General features: G+C 39.4%; 1 non-coding gene across 1 annotated transcript; it reads right to left on the bottom strand.

The window, feature by feature from the left end:
* Positions 1-19,752: 19,752 nt before the first annotated feature.
* LOC111826909 lies at positions 19,753-19,859 on the bottom strand. The gene has a single exon (XR_002830360.1). It is a non-coding gene; the product is annotated as a U6 spliceosomal RNA (small nuclear RNA).
* Positions 19,860-20,780: the final 921 nt, after the last annotated feature.

Raw genomic sequence — 20,780 nt, 5'->3', positions numbered from 1 at the left:
AAAAATGTTAATGTAATACAGTAACAAGAGAAAACAAACCACAGATATGTTAATATTTTCAGGACTATTTCCACAAAATGAAAGTTTCTTTTTTGCTGGGATCCTTTATGGCCAGTCAATATCGGTACAACCCAGAAGAGTTGCCTACTTATCTGAAAATCCTGAAACATATAAAATGTGTGCAACTGCCTTTATTTACTGCCAAGATACTAGTAATGAGATGCAAATTTAAGCCACATAACTTTACCAGACAAACCCTGTATCTACTTGTTTTTAACTCCACACTATCCCCTATCCTTTATGAAACTCTGCACCTTTTCTGATTATAACTATAGCAGCTTATTTATTTATTCCACATGCTTAGTTTGTGCCTTTTGTATTGTTTTTAAACATGCTTGGGGACTAATGGAATCAGGCAAGAGGTTAGAGGGTGATGAGCACTGTTATGCTCTATTCCTGACAGTTTGAATGTCTTATGGTTGCCCCTGTTTATCTTGTAGCTTCCATTTTTAATGGAAGTAAGATCATCTTTAGTTAGAAAATGTAAACTAGTAATCCAAACAATAAATTCAAGCTATTGGTTTAAGTCTCTATTGCTTCATTAATAAATGCATATATAATTACTATTAACCACTTAATACTAGACATTTTCATTCATGCATTAAAATATTAGTACTCTAAAATCAGAGTTATGGGTCTGCCACTATTGCTTGCACTTTCATCCAGACTCAGTTTTAATAAACATGCAGAGTAAACCCCTTGATTTATAAGAATTAGAATAACAAAGATACATGCAAAATTTCAACCAAAAATGGATATTAATAAAGTGATTGCTTAGAAATGCAGGCAGATGCTCCACATCTATCACAATGCTACTTCAGAATCCAGGTACAAGAGTCACACACAAAAGTTAAAATTAGGACTACTATTCAGTTATAAAGGCTTAATTGCAAATCCTGGTCCTACTGGGTAGAAAATGATGCAAAGCTTCTGGGAAAAGAAAGAGAATTGAGAGATGTACAGTCTTCTGGAGTTTTCTTGGCCATTTATTGACTGCTATAGAATAGAGGAGCATGGTGGTTTAGGGATGGTGAAGATGCTCTTAGAATAGTTTTTTTTCTTTCTTTCTGATTCACATTAAGAGCATAACCTGCACAGCTCCCAGGGGAAAAGGAGTTTAAAAATAGCAGAGCTAATATAATGTAAACTCAAAATCAATGCCCTGAAATTTAGCATAGCCCTCTGCTTCTGAAAACTGTTGATCAAGGGATCCTTCCAAATATGGTATGACTAAATAGCCAAGCAATGTTCTGAATAAACTAGAAATAATTTGCTCGCACCAGCAGCACCATGATAATGTAAACTCCTGGAGGCCAAGGGTCTCTTCATATTTTGCATATCACAGATACACTAAAAGTAAACACGAGACCACAACACTGAAAACTAATTAACCGCATACTTTGAAACTACAAAAATTTGTAGCGTATTTTAGCATTTGGAACTATTAACTTGGCTGTTAAGGGTAATCTTTAATTGTTCTAAGTAACTAAATTGTTGACATCACAGTAATATACCTGGTGTCTCATGATCATGCAGATGTCTGAATATTGCTTGGTTATTCCAATGTCTTTAACACCAACTGATGGTTTAGGACATTTAAAAAGAAGCTATAATCAATTTAATATAGCCTCCCTATCCTTTGGAGTTGCCATGTAAGAATTAAATATTCAAGAGGTACTGTATTTGTTGATCTTCTCCACTTATCTTTTAGTTGTTTTTCCCCTTGGAAAACAAGGGAACATAGACCACATCTTTTCAGGGATCTTCAAAGTGCTAAATGGCCAAGATGACATGCGGTAAAAGGGAGTAAGAAGTCACCTTCATTCCACTCTTATATCCTGATGTGAGCTGCATGATTCCTCATCAAGAAACTAGTTTGCTGGGTTCTTGTTAAAGTAAATAGTCACAGGCTATTGGCCTAGCACATCTACTTCAGACAAGGTTTAAAAAAACACACCAACATACTGTCTCTGGCTATTTCCTTTAATCCTTTTGTTTTATACCTTTAAATCTTAACTCCCTAAACCAGTGATGGCGAACCTTTTGAGCTCGGCGTGTCAGCATTTTGAAAAACCCTAACTTAACTCTGGTGCCGTGTCACATATAGAAATTTTTTGATATTTGCAACCATAGTAAAACAAAGACTTATATTTTTGATATTTATTTTATATATTTAAATGCCATTTAACAAAGAAAAATCAACCAAAAAAATGAGTTCGCATGTCACCTCTGACACGCGTGTCATAGGTTCGCCATCACTGCCCTAAACTAACCATAGGCATGAGGTTACCAGCTATCCAAGTTCTTGTTAACCCTAAATACATATACACAACAAACTTTTCCTTTTTAAAAATGCACCCAGGAAACTAATGGAGAAAGATAAGGTGACAAAGCAAAAAGTATGCTATTAGTGTGATGCTAAAAAAACATCATAAGCAAGAGCCCCACATGATGGCTTCAGTGGGGTTTCTTCATCAGTAAGAGAAGAAACATTTGTTTCCAGGTTAAGCAGTAGAAATAGTTCATTCAATGGCTCTAACCCTCTGTTCTAGAAAGCAAATAGGATCTTTAACCTTTAATTTACATAAAAGTTGCTATTTCTCACTGATATATTCATATAACTCATAGTTTTTAAAAGTACCTTTTATATGCTCTTTACCTAGCATCTTTTTCCTTTTGTACAAATTTCCTTTTGTACAACTCTTGACCATAGAGCCTCACAAACTCTAGTAATACTTATTCTACTGTACAACCTTGCTAATCCAACTTACTATACATGCTAAAATTGTTATTGCTAAAATTCTACCTCTTGAAATTATTAGTTCGTTTTATGGCTTTTTTTTCAATAGGAAATATCCTTTCCTATATACTGTGCTATTTTGTATTCATTACCTTTTTAGAGGTATTAAAAAAGTATTTAAATACTTTTCAGAAATGGATTCTCGCAGGCACTAAACTACTTGAGCCAAGAGTACAACTACTTAAAGTACACTATGAGCATCTAAATCTGGGTCCCTGGAGATCTGTTGCAGAAGAGTCTGTCTAAGCTTGCTTCTACATCAGACACACATTAAACTAGTTTTGCATTTCCTATCATGCTAACTATAGAACCTGTGAATAAATCCTGGACTCCCCTAAGAGATTTAAAAATCACCTCAGAAAACTGCCATTTACAAGTTCTCAAGGCAGCTTTTAGAGGTAGGAATTTCTTTTCTACATGACGCTATCTTATGCTTTCAGAATAAAAATAACTTTTATATCTACAAGGAAAGTAGAAAAGTGAAAGCTGTCTGAGGAGGCTTACTATAACCAAGCAAAGTTAGTTATTACATGGCAACTTAGGTAGGCTCTATTGGCTACATTTCCAATTCCATGAAAAGGTCTAGAATCCCAACAATACACAATTCAGCAGATTTGGAAATAGGAAAAGCCCCTGACAAATTAATCTAGGACACTCTAAACTACTGACACATGGCATGCTGCAGACAGGAAGTGTAAGTAGACTGCAGATTAGAAAAGCACTCAAGCAATGAACATAGCATCTCAGTAAGACGTGCAAAATAATTTCCTGATGCAAAAGGAGTGGGAAAATTATAAACCTAAAAGACATAAAATGTGAAAAAAGCATAAGAACAATCTCACCTAAAACTGAGCAAAGCAGAATCATGAAATGGGGCCACATTTTGATTTGAGGTTTCATAAGACACACAGACAGCTGGTTTCCAGCTACGTCATGAAAAGCTTAAATATCCTCAAATACAGTATTTCACATTGTGACCCCACATTACTATTCATAAATGAGTCTTTTTGGCCTAATCTCCTCTCCCCAGGGAGAATATCATGGATACAGAAACTTATGAAAGAAAAGTTCTAAATTTTCCACTTTTTACACTATTGGTTATTATAATAATTCATCCTGAAGTTTAAATTGTTACTAGGCTCATGCACTAACCCCTAACATGGCACTACAATATGCTACCAAGCACTAATGCTTACAAAACTATACACATCTCAAAATGGAAGACATTGGTGATTTTGTTGTTCTGAAACAACTTGTAACATTTGTCCACAAGTATTAAAATATACATATATATATATTTCTATTGCACATATCCCGTTTTAAACTTAAAAAAACAAACAAAAAAAAAAAACCACAAAAAACAATTGCCAGCTAACATGGATGCACAAAGGAAAGGAAGCAGGCACAGCTATCGATTGAGGCATAGTCCTGCCGAAAATGATAACTTTTGCCATCAAGAAGGGGACCAAACCAGGAAAAAACCAATGTAGATGTATTAAATAAACACTGGGCAAATACAACTGGAATATACGCGTTTTGTTAAATGCCATCTGCTGACAAGATGCGCAACAACTTGAAAGAACATTAAACAGTAGTTTCCTTAGCTATGAAATGAAAAAAACATAAAGCAACTAAGGAAGTTGAGTCTGATACATATTTCAGACAAGTGAGCCAGAGATGTTTTCACTGGTTCTGATTGTACAGGGTTCCTTATTTCTAGCCAAGTAGTTCTACCTAAAAAGTTGCCAAAAGGACACCAGGAAGATGGGTAATAGACAACTGAAGATACAAATTCTCCATTTGATATTCTCAATATACCAACAGGACCCAAATAGAATATGTAAATTCCATTCTGCCATTAATAATTCCAAAATATTAGGAATCAGGAAGTGGCTGGGAAGTCACGTAGAGAAAAATTTAAACTACCTTTATCCAGTTACTTCTATGCTTTACCACTCAGTAATTGCCCTCAATTAAGGAAAATCACATTTTACCTATATAATTTTTACTCATAAGTTTTCTTATGCCAATTCAGATTGGTTGATCAATTAAACTAATTATCAAGGGTGCTCAACATTTCTATTCTGGGCCAGTCCTATCACTCTCAAATTTGGTAAATCTGCCTGTTTTCAGCGAAACAGCATGTATGGCCCTGGGCAAGCAGTCCCTAAATAACAGACATGACCTAAGATGATTTGTTCCTAAGAGGCTTTAATTTCTTTCTCAAATAACAAAGACCCATAATGGTCTCATTCTTCTCATGTAAAGACCTGACAATTCATACACTGGTCCTCTGCTGATCTTGAAGCAAGAACAGCTTTATACTACAGTCTATTCACCATATAGTGTAAGTTTTCAGGGAAAGGAAGATCCGTATTTCTTATTGGAACTATTTTTTTTGAGGTTTTCTTTAGACCTGAATTTCTTCTAAATTTATACTGATCCAAACACATGTTTGGGAACATTGCTTCTGAGGCCCATTCTCTGATGAAAATGGGGAGTTACCTGAGTCCCAGCCTTTTCTGCCTAACATTACAGCTATCATCTAGAAAAAGCAATCAAACATCCAAGTATTGATCTTGAGTCAAAGGAAAGTTATTTATACTTTTACAAAAAAATAGAGCTATGAATGTAAAACGCCATAAAGCCAAGTGGATGTATAAGGCTTTTTTTGCTTCATTTTCTTAGGAGAAGGGAGTTATATGAAAATTTTCTCATCCCCCCCTCCCCCCCACCCCCATTCCTCCATGTCCAAAGTTGAAGGCAGGTCATACTGGAGGGTCCATCACATCTTCTGGACAGAAAATCTACTTATGTCACCTTTCTTCCAGCCTTAGCAATAGGGAAAAAGTCCCAAGTGCTATATAAAACTCCACAAAAGAGAATGAAGTAATTTGTAATACAGCAGCCTCTCATCCCAAGGAGGTGAAAAGGGTTCCAACACTGGACTCAAAGCTTTTGTTTCCTTTACCAACCTTCACTAAACCCAAGCATGCATTCATTGGGTTAGCACAATATGGTCCTTCCTTAGAAGAAAAAAAGAAAAATTTTTACAATACCAAATGTCCAAGGACTTCTGAGAAAGAATAGGTTCCTTCTCTGGGAGAAAAATCCCTCTTCTCATAAAAAAAAAAAAAAAAGTGGATTTACATGTTAAAATATATATTTATACAGAGACTGTGATGGCTTATTTATATATGAAATTAACTTTGTGATATTCTGTTTTTGTGCTTCTTTATCACATCAAAAGTTTCACTGCAAAGCTGGACCTTTGTTCTTATCCAGTTCATCTATGTCACAAGTTGAGCCAGGATTTATATATATATATATTAGCATCTCTTTCATTTCAAATTACAACACATCTGAAATTTACTGCTGCAGTCTCGACTGTGTTTATGATAGTGGCTAAAATGGGAAGACATTAAAAAAACCAAACAAACCCTGATGTCACACCCACACTAGCTATTTATATAGTCTTCTTGCTGGGAATAAAAGGTAAAAAATTCACAAATACCACCATCTAAGCACCAGTTTCAAATTAAACATCACCCTTCAGCTTGCAAAATAATTTCTTTACAAGTAAGCAATTGGCAGAAGAAACATGTCAGTTGCTTCTTTCTTCTTGGAGAAGTTGGCATGATGACTGCATCCTAGGAGCTTCTCTGTGTTAAATTTGAGAGGTGGGAAGAAAAAGAAAAGCAATCTTTTGCAATCCAAAACATGGAGGTAAAATGTAGAGGAGGGATATCCGCATTTCAAGATACGGAAGTGGGTAGACAGAAGAAGCAGGACTCCCCACTCCAGAAGACAACACAGAAATACCTAGAAATACAAAATAAAAACAGAAAGATTAAAACAGGTACTTCTGTATAAGCTTACTTTTAAAAATAGTATTTAACACAGAGAGAGAAAATATTTTGAATTATACACTGTCTAAAAGAAAATGTGCAACCATAACACCCAATTCAGTATCATCACCAGAAAAGCAGAAGCAGTAGCCAGAAAAAAATATGTAAGTATGATACAAAAAAAATTTATACAAAAACTTATATAAACTGAGATATACACATTAATTTCCTCTTATGCAAATAAAGTAATATACTCCAAGTTTTTACAGTCAAAATGATTTTATGGCTGTAAATATTTGTGTTTAAAAGCAGTATTGTACTCCAAATTTGATGTCTAAATACTCAATTCTCAAAATCGTATGAATCATCTTATTTTGAATTATCTTGAACTATATAAGAACAACTTGAACAATAAAAATTTTATAAAATATAACTATACATAAAAAATATGTACTGTATGTATCATGATCACCAAATGCAAGCATGTAAAAACATTAGCAGTTGCCCTAACCGGTTTGGCTCAGTGAATAGTGTGTCGGCCTGCGGACTGAAAGGTCCCAGGTTCGATTCCGGTCAAGGGCATGTACCTTGGTTGCGAGCACATTCCCAGTGGGGGGTGGGCAGGAGGCAGTTGATCGATGTTTCTCTTTCATCAATGTTTCTAGCTCTCTATCCCTCTCCCTTCCTCTCTGTAAAAAATCAATAAAATATTAAAAACAAAACATTAGCAGTTCATTGCTGATAAACATAACACTCATTAAATTGCAAATCTCGGTAAATGTCAGACAAAAAAGAACAAATATTGTATAATTCCACTTACATGAGGTACCTAGAATATGCAAATACATATAAACAGAGAGTGGAATAGAGGTTACTAGGGGCTGGGAGAAGTGGAATGGGAAATTACTAATTAACAGGTACTGATGTTTGGGATAATGAGTAAGTTCTAGAAATAGTGGTAATGGCTGCACAACAATGTGAATGCACTTAAATGCCACTGAATTGTACATTTAAAAATGATTAAAATGACAAATTGTATTTTATGTATACTTTATAATAAAAAAGTCAGCCCAGGCCAGTGTGGCTTGGACGACTAGTGTGTGGTTCATATATCAAAAAGTTGCAGGCTCAATTCCCAGTCAGGGCACAGACAGAAGGCAACCAATCAATGTTCTCTTTCACATCGATGTTTATTTCTCTACTCCCCATACTTTCCCTCTTTCTAACCAATAAGTATATCATCAAGAGAGGATTAAAATAAATACATAAATAAGTCAAATACATATCAAGAGCTTAAAGTACTTTGGCTTACAAAAAGGGCCAATAGCAATTAGTCTTCCTAACCCTCTATTTAAAAAAATTTATTAGCTACCTTGATAGGGTTGACCCTCCATTTGTAGTATGTCATATACAGAGTGTCCCCAAAAAATGTATGCACACTTTGAATAATTATAAAGGCAGTGTTTATTAAAAATACATTTCATTTTCAAAATCTAATAGAATCTACAGACATTGTGTATACACTTTTGGGGGGATAGCCTGTATATATAACACCTCAGCTCTAAACTGAATTTGAATAACCTCTTTTGGTTGAAGACAAGACAGTTCTGATTCAAAACATATGACAGGCAATTGTAAATTAATTCAGAATTATAACTGAAGGAAGAGAACTGCAGAATTTGCATTTGTTGCCAAAGGAGCAGAAGGAAAAAAATATAGCCGATACACAGGCAGGCCTTTAGAACCTTATGGGCAACAGGGCTATCCTATCTAATAATAGACAAACATGGTAATTGACTGTACCTTTGCTACACTTCCCATTGGCTAATGAGGGTGATATGCAAATTAACTGCCAACAAAGATGGCGATTAATTTGCATATGTAGGCACAATGCTGGGAGGCAAAAGGGGAAGGATGGAAGAAGCCGCCTGCCGCTGACGGTGATCGGAAACCCAGCCCGTGATCAGAGAACCGGGGCCGCCTTTGCCCGCCCCCCCCGGCTGGTGATCAGTGATCGGAGCCGCCGGCAGCCGCCTCTTCCTTGCCCCCCCCCTCCCCCCGCTGGTGATCGGTGATCAGAGAAGCCGGGCCGGTGTTTGGAGAAGTACCTGTATTTTTTTCCCCAAAGTACCTGTATTTTTAATAATTTCTTGACACGGTAAAAGAATTCCAGTCAAGGGCATGTACCTCGATCCCTGGCCCTGGTTGGGGCATGTGAAGGAGGCAACCAATCGATGTGTCTCTTACACTGATGTTTCTCTCTCTCACCCCCCCTTCCACTCTCTCTAAAAATCAATGGAGAAAAAAAAAAAAAAAAGATCTCAAAACAACAACCTAACTTTATATCTTAAGTAACTAGAAAAAGAATAAACTAGCCCTAGCCGGTTTGGCTCAGTGGATGGAGCATCGGCCTGCGGACTCAAGGGTCCCAGGTTCGATTCCGGTCAAGGGAATGTACCTTGGTTGCAGGCACATCCCCAGTGGGGAGTGTGCAGGAGGCAGCTGATCGATGTTTCTCTCATCGATGTTTCTTACTCTCTATCCCTCTCCCTTCCCCGCTGTAAAAAATCAATAAAATATATTTTAAAAAATAAAAAGAATAAACTAAATGGAAAGCTAGCAAGGAGGAAGGGGGAAATTAGAGCAGAGTTAAATAAAATGGAAAAAAAATACAGAGATTCAACAAAACCAAAAGTTGGTTTTGACAGGGTCATGGGAACCCCGAAATTTGCAGAGTTGAACAGAAATTCAGGTGGCCTGGGAATCCTCCAATGTGTAACTGGCACTTAAAAGAACAGTGCCCTGACGACATGACTCAGTGGTTGAGTGTCAACATATGAACTAGGAGGTAATGGTTCAATTCCTGGTCAAGGCACATGCCTGGGTTGTGGGCTCAATCCCCAATGTGGGGTGTTGAGGAGGCAGCCAATCAGTGATTCTCTATCATTGATGTTTCTATCTCTCCTCCCTCTCTGAAATCAATAAAAATGTATTTAAAAATAAAAAATAAAGGGAGGGCAGCCCAGCCAGTGTGGCTCAGTGGTTGAGTGTTGACCCAGGAACCAAGAGGTCACCAGTTCGATTCCTAGTGAGGGCACGTGCCTGGGGTTGCAGGCTCCATCTCCAGTAGGGGACATGCAGAAGGCAGCCAATCGATGCTGTTTCTCTCTCATTGATGTGTCTATCTTTGATCCTTCTCCCTTCCTCTCTCTCTCAAAAAAAAAAAAAAAAATCAATAAAACCTATCTATAATAAAAGGGTAATATGCTAATTAGATCAGACAGCTGAACAACCTTCCGGATGAAGCCACCGCAGCAGGGGCTAAGGCAGAGGTGGTTAGGGGCGATCAGGCAGGCAGGTGAGCGGTTAGGAGCCAGTGGTCCCGGATTGTGAGAGGGATATCCGACTGCTGGTTTAGGCCGGATCCTGCAGGGATCCCTGTGGGATCTGGCCTAAATCAGCAGTCGGACATCCCCCGAGAGTTCCCGGATTGAGAGAGGATTCAGGCCAGGCTGAGGGATGACCCCACCACCACCACTCATGCACAAATTTCGTGCACCAGGCCTCGTTTTTTAAATAAATAAATAAATAAATAAATAAATAAATAAATAAATATTTTAGGGCAGCCCTGTCTAGTGTGGCTCAGTCTCAGGTTTGATACCTGGTCAGGCACATACCTAGGCTGCAGTTCCGGTCCAGGTGAGTTCAGGAGGCAATCTATCAATGTTTCTCTCTCCCTCTCCCCAACCCCTCTAGAATCAATGAAAAACATACTCTCTGGTGAGGAATAAATAAATAAAATAAATAAAGCAAGGGCAGTCTGTTTGGGACCATGCCCTTTAGACTTGTGGGGTCTGCATTAACTCCAAATGGTATCAGAATTGTATCAAAGTATACTAGTTGGTGTCAAAACAGTAACCAATAGACCAAGGAGGAGGAGGAGCAGCAGGAGGAGGAGGAGGAAGTAATAGTGAGTAACTTCTGAGGCAAGGTCATAGATGGAGAAGCCATATATTGTATTACGATGGCACTCAAGCAACCCTGGAAGAGACACACTGGAAAGAACTGAGGTTTTCCATCACCAACATGAATTTGCCAGCCATGTGAATGAGCCACCATGGAATTAGATCTGATGACTGCCACCCCAGCCAGTATCTAGACTGCAACCTTGTAAGACACCCTAAGACAGAAACCCCCAACTAAGCTGCTCCCTAATGTTTGACCCACATAAATTTGTGAGATAATAAATGTATAATGTTGTTTTAATCCACTAAATTTTGGACAATTTGTTATGCATCAATAAATAACTAATACACTTTGCTTCCTCTAATGACATGGGACTCAAGTACTCCTTTCTTACTTTTCTATGTAAATAGTAAATTTAGAACATCTCACAAAACACAATGGATATCATTGTCATTCAAATTCCATTTTTAAGTGTCTTATTAAAAAAAAAAAAAGTACTAGACTTGCTGGACAGTTTCTATTCCCATATATGGATAGACTCTACTAATGTAAAATTACTGCCTAAGGCAAAAACTTAACTTCTCAGTCATTTATCAATTATTTATTGTGTGCTTCTTTCTTTGGGTATTTTTAATTATTTCCTTGAAAGATGACAAATGCACATGATAGGAAAAGGTGAAATAGAGTATACAGTTGTTTGTTTTATGTGCCCCAAGCATGAAAAAGGTGGATGTCTGATTTCTAAAACTGTGAGACAATAAATTTCTGTTGTTTCTATTGGCCACCAACATAGGCATCAAGTTAGGATGAACTAAAGACTATATATATCTACTGTTCCCTTGACTTATGTAAGAGCAACACTACCAACCGGGTGTCTCTTTACCCATTGCCAGGGGGTGGTATACAGTATTTCCTGCATATCCTTTTAGAGATATTCTATGGTTACATAACATCTGTATAAGTAACTTCATTTCTTCCCCACAAATGAAAGCACACTATACACCTGGTTCTGCACCTTTGTTTTTCCCTTTAATGTATACGAGATCATTCCGTATCCAGAATTCAAGCTTCCTGTGAGTACAGAAGCACCTACATCAGTTTCCTTAGCTGGGTATATAAATCAATATTGTGCTATACCAATATCAAGTTGCTATTTCTGTCGACCTGGACTTAAGGTTCTAAATCCAAGCAATAAAGCCTTCCCTCTAAAGGCATATGATAAAGGTATCACCTAAAGGGAATTTTGCCCCATCAATTTTATTCCTTTTCTTAATATTGACACATACAGTTGGAGTTTTTTTACTTACTTTTTTTTCAATATTTTAAAATTATGGTACAATACATGTAACATAAAATTTATCATCTTAACCTTTTTTAAGAGTTAATGTTATTAAGTAAATTCATGTTGTTGTGAAGCCATCACCACCATCCATCTTCAGAACTCTTTTCATCTCACAAAACTGAAACTCCGTTATCTATTAAATAACTCCTTATTTCCCTCCCTGCATCCCCTGGCAATCATCATTCTACTTTCTATCTCTATGGTTTTGACTACTCTAAGTACCTTATGAAAGAAAGGGGTTTACAAGATTTTAATCCTTAAAGCAGTTGTACATTGAATGATTTCATACAACACAATCAAGGCATATGACTAAGTAGATGCTATGAGCTAAACTGTGACCTCCCCAAATTCATGTTGAAATCTTAGGCCCCAGTACCTCAAAATGTGACCTTATTTGGAAATAACCATTGCACATGTAATTAGTTAAGACGAGGTCCTTATAAAAAGGAAAATTTAGAACACAGACACACACACAGCAAGAATAGTATGTGAAGACTAGAATTATAGCCCTGGTCGGTTGCTCAATGGTTAGAGCATTGAGCCTGGGACCAAAGGGTCCGCAAGTTCGATGCCTGGTCAAGGGCACTTATCTCAGTTGCAGGCTCGATCCTTGGCCCCATCCCTGACCCCAGTCAGGGTGTGTATGTGTGTCTCTCACATCAACGTTTCTCTCTCCTCCCTCCCTTCAACTCTCTCTAAAAAAAAACAAAAACACAAACACAAAATAAAATAAAAACAATGGAAAAAATATCCTTGGGTGAGGATTAAAAAACAAACAAACAAGTGGAGTTATAACGCCATAAGCCAAGGAACTACCAAAAGCTAGAAGGCCTGGAACAGATTCTTTCCTAGTGTCTGATTTCCAAAACCGTGAGATAATGAATTTCTGTTGTCCTAAGTCACTGTTTGTGGTACTTTGTTATGGCAGCACTAGGAAACTAATACAGTAGGTAAGAACCCTATTTTACAGATAAGATATTGTCAACTGAGTACATACTGCCTCTTGCTCTTTGAGGCAGTATGTACTCTCATATAATACAGATGCCTGATAGTATTATACTTTGCAACCCCACCACATTACACAAATTACACTAATAATTCCCAAAACTCATTCTTTCCACACAAAAACACACACCTACTTCTGCAGTAAATTCAGAAGATATCAACACTTGGCAGAGAATAGACTCATACTGGGGGAAAAAAGAAGTACTGAAAAGCTTTAGAAATTAATATTACAGTATCAATACTTACCTAAAATTAAAACTTAAGTGAATATATTCTAAAATTTGCCTAATAACATATTTTATCAGTCAAAGTCTTTCAATCTAATTAAATCATTCTTTTTTACCCAGTAAAATGGTTTGGGCTAATGATTAAGTATCTCTTTTCTTTCTTTTTTTTTACTTAATACATCATCATTACTGAAAATAAAAGGTTAAGCTTGAATATCAATTATTTATGGTCACTTTTGATGTTCATCTTCTGTTGGAGCCAATGGATTCTTGTCCCACTTCTATCTAGCTATTTTGAAGGTGATTAAACAGTATTTGGAAGCATTAGCCACTATTACTCACTTGCCAAATCCTGAGTTCAGAATTTTTTCTTTTCGAGATGAATATAAAAGCACCTGAAAGTCAAGGAAAATGTTCTTCCTGTGATAAGAAAAAATAAAAAGAGCATTACAGTAAGGATACAGCCCTCACTTGTGCTATAAGCATTCTTGTGCAAAATTACTCAAGTGAATCAAGCTTTTCTAAAAAACCTAAAACATCATCACTATCAAACACTATTCAGAAGGAATCATCAGAAAGAAGTTACTGCTGTCCACCTGCACGGGCATTAATGTGATAAATATGCAAAGCTCTTGGAGCAGCGGTTCTCGGGTTACTACGGAACAACGTCCCCTTTAAAGACGATGCTGCGGACCCTCTTCCCCCACAAAGGACCTTTGCTTTAGTGCAGATGGCCACTCCCCTCTGGAAGGCAGAGGGAAGAATGTTCCTCCTTCCTCTGCCCCTATCTTCTTGATGGAATGAAAAAAACAAAACAAAACAAAACAAAACCTACTCCCGACAAAACCAAAAGAAAGATCTTATTTAAAAGTCCTTTACCCGGTATTTTCAGCTCTGCTAAAGCCAGGGCCGGCAAAGAGCACACCAGAAACATTCGCTTTATTATGACCTGTCATTTGAACTGGACCCGACTCACAGGCCACTTTTCCACGAGCTTCACCAACTCATAACCCTGGTAACAGGAACTCTCCCAACAAGAGTTTAACTCAAAGACTGACCGCAGGGTCACAACAATCCAAATTACAACGAAGAGCTGCCCCATAATGTTAAACAAGAATCGAATACAGATGCCTGACAGTATTACACTTTGCAACCCCACCACGTTACACAAATTACACTAATAATTCCCAAAACCCATTCTCTCCACAAAAAAAAAAAAAAAAAAAAAAAAAAGGTAAAAACTGTACGCTGACTCTAGTTCTGGAAAACAACAAGGAGAATTCCACCGAGACGCAGAGCCGGCCGCGATGAATGCGCCATCAGGGAGCCGTCAGGTCACACAAGGACAAAGCTGCTGCCCGTCCTTCCCAGTCGGAGGTGGGAGGGGGACGGACGGACGCAGGGCGGGCGGCCGGGGACGTGCGCCACACGGACTCCGATTACAATCCGGGGGCGACTCGTTCGACCCAAACTCAAGGTCAACGGACCACGCACACAAAACACTCAGAGCCGCCACAGGCCCGGGTGCACGCCGGGGCCTCGGGCACAGCAGTGACTACGAAGCCGTGAGGGGGGACTCTAAATAAATTAAAAAAGGCATATTCTTCGAAAGACAAATCGCCGGCCAACGCAGCGGCTGCCAGACATACATCTGCGTGGGCGCAACCATGCGGGCAGCCAAAGGCGTGGTACTGAGGGGGACGGCGGCGGGTCCAGGGCCGAGTGGTGATGCGACACACCTGGAAGGCGGGTGCGGTCGCCCTGGGCAGCTCGGGAGGGAACCCACGCCCGGCCGACGCCCGTGCCGGCTGCGGGCAGGCTCCGGGCGCTCCTGTACCCGCGCGGAGTTGGGCCGCGCCACTTCCTGCTTGTCCCCCATCGCTGGCCTTCTCGGCTTACCTCGCAGGAGCCAGCAGAAGCACTGGACCGGCCAGAAGCCGGCCCCCCGCGGCGCCAAGGCCGGCGCGCCGCGGCACGCCTCAGGCCGCCATCTTTGCTCCTTCAGAAGTCCGCCAACCCTGCGGGGTCCGTTTCCGCCAGCCTCGGCCCCTCGGCCCTGATTGGAGAACGACGTGCGCAGGCGCGCTCTCCTTCCGTTGGAGGTTGGTTGTAACGCACGTCAATCAAGAGTCCAGTGCACTCTTTCCACCCCTTTTTGTTGGATTGGTTCCCAGGGTTGAGGTAACAAGGAAAAATGCTTTTGTAATTCATTCGTTAGGCATGTAACATTATTTCCGCATAGAAGCAGTGTCACTTTCTGGTAAAGTAGTTTGAGTAGGCCGCATGACTATTTTAAACCACCATTAGGCTAAACAGTAGCACTAATAATTTCCTTCTGTGGACGAAAAGGGGACACATGCTAACCTGAGGAGCTCAGGGAAGGCCTGCGTGGCAGCCTTGCAAACTCAGAGACTATCCTCAAAGGATAGTCTGAAATTAAAACTTTTTAAACTAAAAAGCAGTTTATGGTGGGTAGTAATGTCCTAGGCTGGTCTCTTCTCTGACAAAAGTCCATCTTTGTTTTGAGCCTGTCTATTGTCTTTTTGCATCTATGATAACATATCATTGATCAATGCAACATTAATGGAATATTTTGAAGACTTATCACCTCTGCCCCCCAACACCAGTATTATTCTTCTTGGGACCCAGGCAACTAGAGAAGAACCAAAAACAAAACCATAAAATAGTGTCAACGGAGATAGAGATTGTTCTCATTTATTTCCTCTTTCTTAACAACCATCTCCCTTCATGTTTAAAAATTCTCTGCAGAGCCCTAGCCAGTTTGGTTCAGTGGATGGAGTGTCAGCCCGAGGACCCAAGGGTCCTGGGTTCGATTCCATTCAAGGGCACATACTTTTGTTGCCAGCTCCTCCCCAGGGGCTCTGGTTGGGACTCCTGCAGGAGGCAACCAATCATCAAGCATGTGTTTCTCTCACATGAATATTTCTCTGTCTTTCCCTCTTTCTTCCACTCTCTCTAAAAGTCAATGGAAAAATATCCTCAGATGAGGCTTAAAAATAAGAATAATAAAAATTCTGCAGATCGCCGAAACCGGTTTGGCTCAGTGGATAGAGCGTCGGCCTGCGGACTGAAGGGTCCCGGGTTCGATTCTGGTCAAGGGCATGTACCTGGGTTGCGGCCACATCCCCAGTAGGAGATGTGCAGGAGGCAGCTGATCAATGTTTCTCTCTCATTGATGTTTCTAACTCTCTCTCTCCCTTCCTCTCTGTAAAAAATCAATAAAATATATTTAAAAAAAAAATTCTGCAGATCCAATGGTATTCCCCAAACCAACGACAAACACAAAAATTTTTGTAAAATGCTATTATATGTGCTTGGAGAAACTAGTAATTATATTATGAATCAACAAGCAGGAATTCTAGATCACCTAGGTAAACCTCTGTTGTAATTTAGAAATCTGAAAGATTTCTGACAAAAAAAATGGTCAAAGACTTTGCTTAATCCTGTGCAGCGACTGCTGGGTACCCCCAGTGTTCTTCTACCTTCTTCCTTATGAAAAGCGATCATATTTCCCAGGCTTCCTCACTGGTAAGGTGTGGCATGTGACTAACCAAGTGAAAAACGGTCATTCAAGATTTTGCCTAGCAACCAATAGCTAGGGAATGCATTAGCTTTGGGGATATCCTGTTCTTCATTTGAATAATTATAATTATTAGAATATTCTTCCTAATTAAAATAATTTGGAATCAGTCAACCTATCACTTCCACTCATCATTAATCTTATAGTATAATGTGCCCTGGTTGGGGGTTCAATCCCAGGTCAGGGCACATACAAGAAGCAACCAATGGGGAGCATTATCTCAATTCATTGAGGTTCTGTTTCCTGGCATATGTCTACAGTTTGGCTCAAATAAACTCACAAAAATTCAAATAAAAAAAAAGAAGAAGCAACCAATGAATGCATAAACAAGTGGAACAACAAATTGATGTTGCTTTCTCTTTCTCTCTAACATCAATAATAATAATAATAAATTAATTAATTAAAAATATAAAAAGAAGGGCAATATAATTCTATGGTGTTAAGTTTGAGAAACGGAGAAAGGCAAAATAAAAAAATCTTGTATGTGTAGCATGTGTCAGACACTCATTTAATCCTCACACCAACCTATGACTTAGATACTGTTATCATCATCATCATGACCCTTATTTTGCAATTAAGGAAAAGGACACAGAAGAGTTATGTGAATTGCCCAGTTCATGTGCTTGGTTAAGTAGCAGAACCAGGATCTGAACCCACCTGATCTGTTTCCAAAGTATGTGCTCTTAAGTTCCACATTAAACTATCTAATTATTTCCTCTAGAAGAATACTGGTAACAGTGAGACTTTCAAGAACAGATCTTTAGCAATCTGACGATATATACTAAATATTTCAAGAGAGTTACTTTCTTTTCTCTAGGTTAAAGCCTCAATTCCTACAATTGCTCATGAAAATAAGTTACCCTGAACCTCTCACCATTTTGCATCTTAGTAGCAAATATTTTATCGATGTCCTTCTTAAAAGGTGATGGTCTTTAAACTTGTGATATCTTTTTTTTTTAAGTATATATATATATATTTAATATATTTTATTGATTTTTTACAGAGAGGAAGGGAGAGAGAGAGTTAGAAACATCGATGAGAGAGAAACATCGATCAGCTGCCTCCTGCACACTCCCTACTGGGGATGTGCCCGCAACCCAGGTACATGCCCTTGACCAGAATCGAACCCGGGACCTTTCAGTCCGCAGGCCGACGCTCTATCCACTGAGCCAAACCGGTTTTGGCATGATATCTTTTTTTATTTATTTTTTATTTTTTACTTATTTCAGAGAGGAAGGGAGAGGAGAGAGATAGAAACATCAATGATGAGAGAGAATCATTGATCGGCTGCCTCCTGCACGCTCCACACTGGGGATCGAGCCTGCAATCCAGGCATGTGCCCTTGACTGGAATCGAACCCGGGACCCTTCAGTCCGCAGGCCAATGCTCTATTCATTGAGCCAAACTAGCTAGGGCTTGTGATATCTTTTTAAAAAAATGTTTTTATTGATATTTAAAGAGAGAGGAAGGGAGATGGAAACATCAAAGAGAAACACCATGATTGGCTGCCTCCTGCAAGCCCCCTACAGGGAATCGAGCCTGCAACCCAGGCATGTGCCCTGACCAGGAATCAAACCATGACCTCTTGCCGAGACCGGTTTGGCTCAGTGGATAGAGCGTCGGCCTGCGGACTGAAGGGTCCCAGGTTCGATTCCGGTTGAGGGCATGTACCTGGGTTGCGGGCACATCCCCAGTAGGAGATGTGCAGGAGGCGGCTGATCGATGTTTCTCTCTCATCGATGTTTCTAACTCTCTGTCTCTCTCCCTTCCTCTCTGTAAAATATCAATAAAATATATTTAAAAAAAAAAAACAAAACAAAAAAACCATGACCTCTTGGTTCATGGGTCTATGCCAGCCGTGGGCAAACTACGGCCCGCGGGCCGGATCCGGCACGTTTGAAATGAATAAAACTAAAAAAAAAAAAAGACCGTACCCTTTTATGTAATGATGTTTACTTTGAATTTATATTAGTTCACACAAACACTCCATCCATGCTTTTGTTCCGACCCTCCGGTCCAGTTTAAGAACCCATTGTGGCCCTCGAGTCAAAAAGTTTGCCCACCCCTGGACTCTATGCTCAACCCTGAGCCACATCCGCCAGACCAAACTTGTGATATCTTAAAATAGGCAGGTATCTCTTGCTTGCCATCTCTTTTTACTCTAAATAAGGGAGTTTAGCCCTAGCTTGTTTGGCTCAGTGGATAGAGCGTTGGCCTGCGGACTGAAGGGTCCTGGGTTCAAATCCGGCCAAGGGCACAGGCCTGGGTTGCGGGCTCAATCCTGATTGTGCAGGAGGCAGCCAATCAATGATTCTCTCTCATCATTGATGTTTCTATCTCTCTCTCCTTCTCCCATCCTCTCTGAAATCAATAAAAAATATTTTTTTTAAAAAGGGAGTTTATATTTATCTTCACTAAAAATCTAGATTGTTGGAGAGTATGGGCTATCAGAATACCTAGGTTTGAATCCACGCTCTGCCTCTAACTAGCTATATGACTTTAATCTTGGAAAAAAATCATTTAGTCTTAATCCCCTTACCTGTAAAATGTTGATAATAATATACCTGCCTCCTAAGGTTGTTGTATTAGAGTTAACATCTGTCAAGTACACAAAACAGTGCTTTGCAATTAGTAAATGCCCCATATGTTAGGCATTACTGATTGAACTCGAACTATTAAAATAAGTTAGTCTCTGTAGTTCATGAAGGGACTATATTAACAACTTTTAGGCCTTCATGTTACTTTAAAAAATTAATAAATATCACTTTTGTGCCTTTGTCTTTGCATGTTGAAAAGGACTGGACCACTGACAAAAGCCCATGCATGGCATGGCATGGAAGATTTTCCTCAAACCTGACACTGATCTTTTATTTACAATTTTTTTTTATTCTTTTTTTTTTTTTTTAAATATGGAACGCTTCACAAATTTGCGTGTCATCCTTGCGCAGGGGCCATGCTAATCTTCTCTGTATCGTTCCAATTTTAGTATATGTGCTGCCGAAGCGAGCACTATTTAAAATTTTTATTTTTTTTATTTTTTTTAAAATATATCTTATTGATTTTTTACAGAGAGGAAGGGAGAGAGATAGAGAGTTAGAAACATCAATGAGAGAGAAACATCGATCAGCTGCCTCCTGCACATCTCCTACTGGGGATGTGCCTGCAACCCAGGCACATGCCCCTGACCGGAATCGAACCTGGGACCCTTCAGTCCGCAGGCCAACGCTCTATCCACTGAGCCAAACCGGTTTCGGCTATTTAAAATTTTTTAAATTGATTTTAGCCCAGCCAGTGTGGCTTACTGGTTGAGTGTCAACCTGTGAGCTAGGAGGTCACGGTTCTATGCCCAGTCAGGGTACATGCCTGGGTTGCTGGCTCAATCCCCAAAAGAGGGCATGCAGGAGGCAGCCAATCAATGATTCTCATCATTGATGTTTCTATCTCTCCCTCTCCCTTCCTTTCTAAAACCAATAAAAAATATTTTAAAATTTACTATTAAAAAAGTTGATTTTAGAGGGAGGTAGGGAAGGAGGGAGGCATGGAAAGAAATGTCGATTTGTTGTTCCACTTAGTTGTGCATTCATTGTTTGCTTCTTATATGTGCCCTGACCAGAGATTGAACTCAAAACATTGGTGTATTAGGATGACACTATAACCAACTGAACTACAGAGCCAGGGCCTTTATAAAAAGAAATTTGTTTATTGGATATATTGGGGTGACATTGGTTAATAACATTACATAGGTTTTAGGTATACAATCTACTAATAAAAGGGTAATTTGCTAATTAGACTGGGAGACCTTCCGGGAGGCCTTCTGGACAAAGCCATGGTGGTGGGGCCGAGGCAGAGGTGGTTAGAAGCGATCAGGCCAGGAGGGGAGGGCAGTTGGGGTAAGCAGGCTGGCAGGGGGAGGGCAGTTGGGGGCCGTCAG

The sequence above is a fragment of the Myotis lucifugus genome, unplaced genomic scaffold, assembly GCF_000147115.1.
Source record: "Myotis lucifugus unplaced genomic scaffold, Myoluc2.0 scaffold_109, whole genome shotgun sequence".
NCBI lineage: Eukaryota > Metazoa > Chordata > Mammalia > Chiroptera > Vespertilionidae > Myotis > Myotis lucifugus.
Note: the sequence above shows the minus strand (reverse complement) of the source record. Positions and strands in the feature narration are given on the sequence as shown.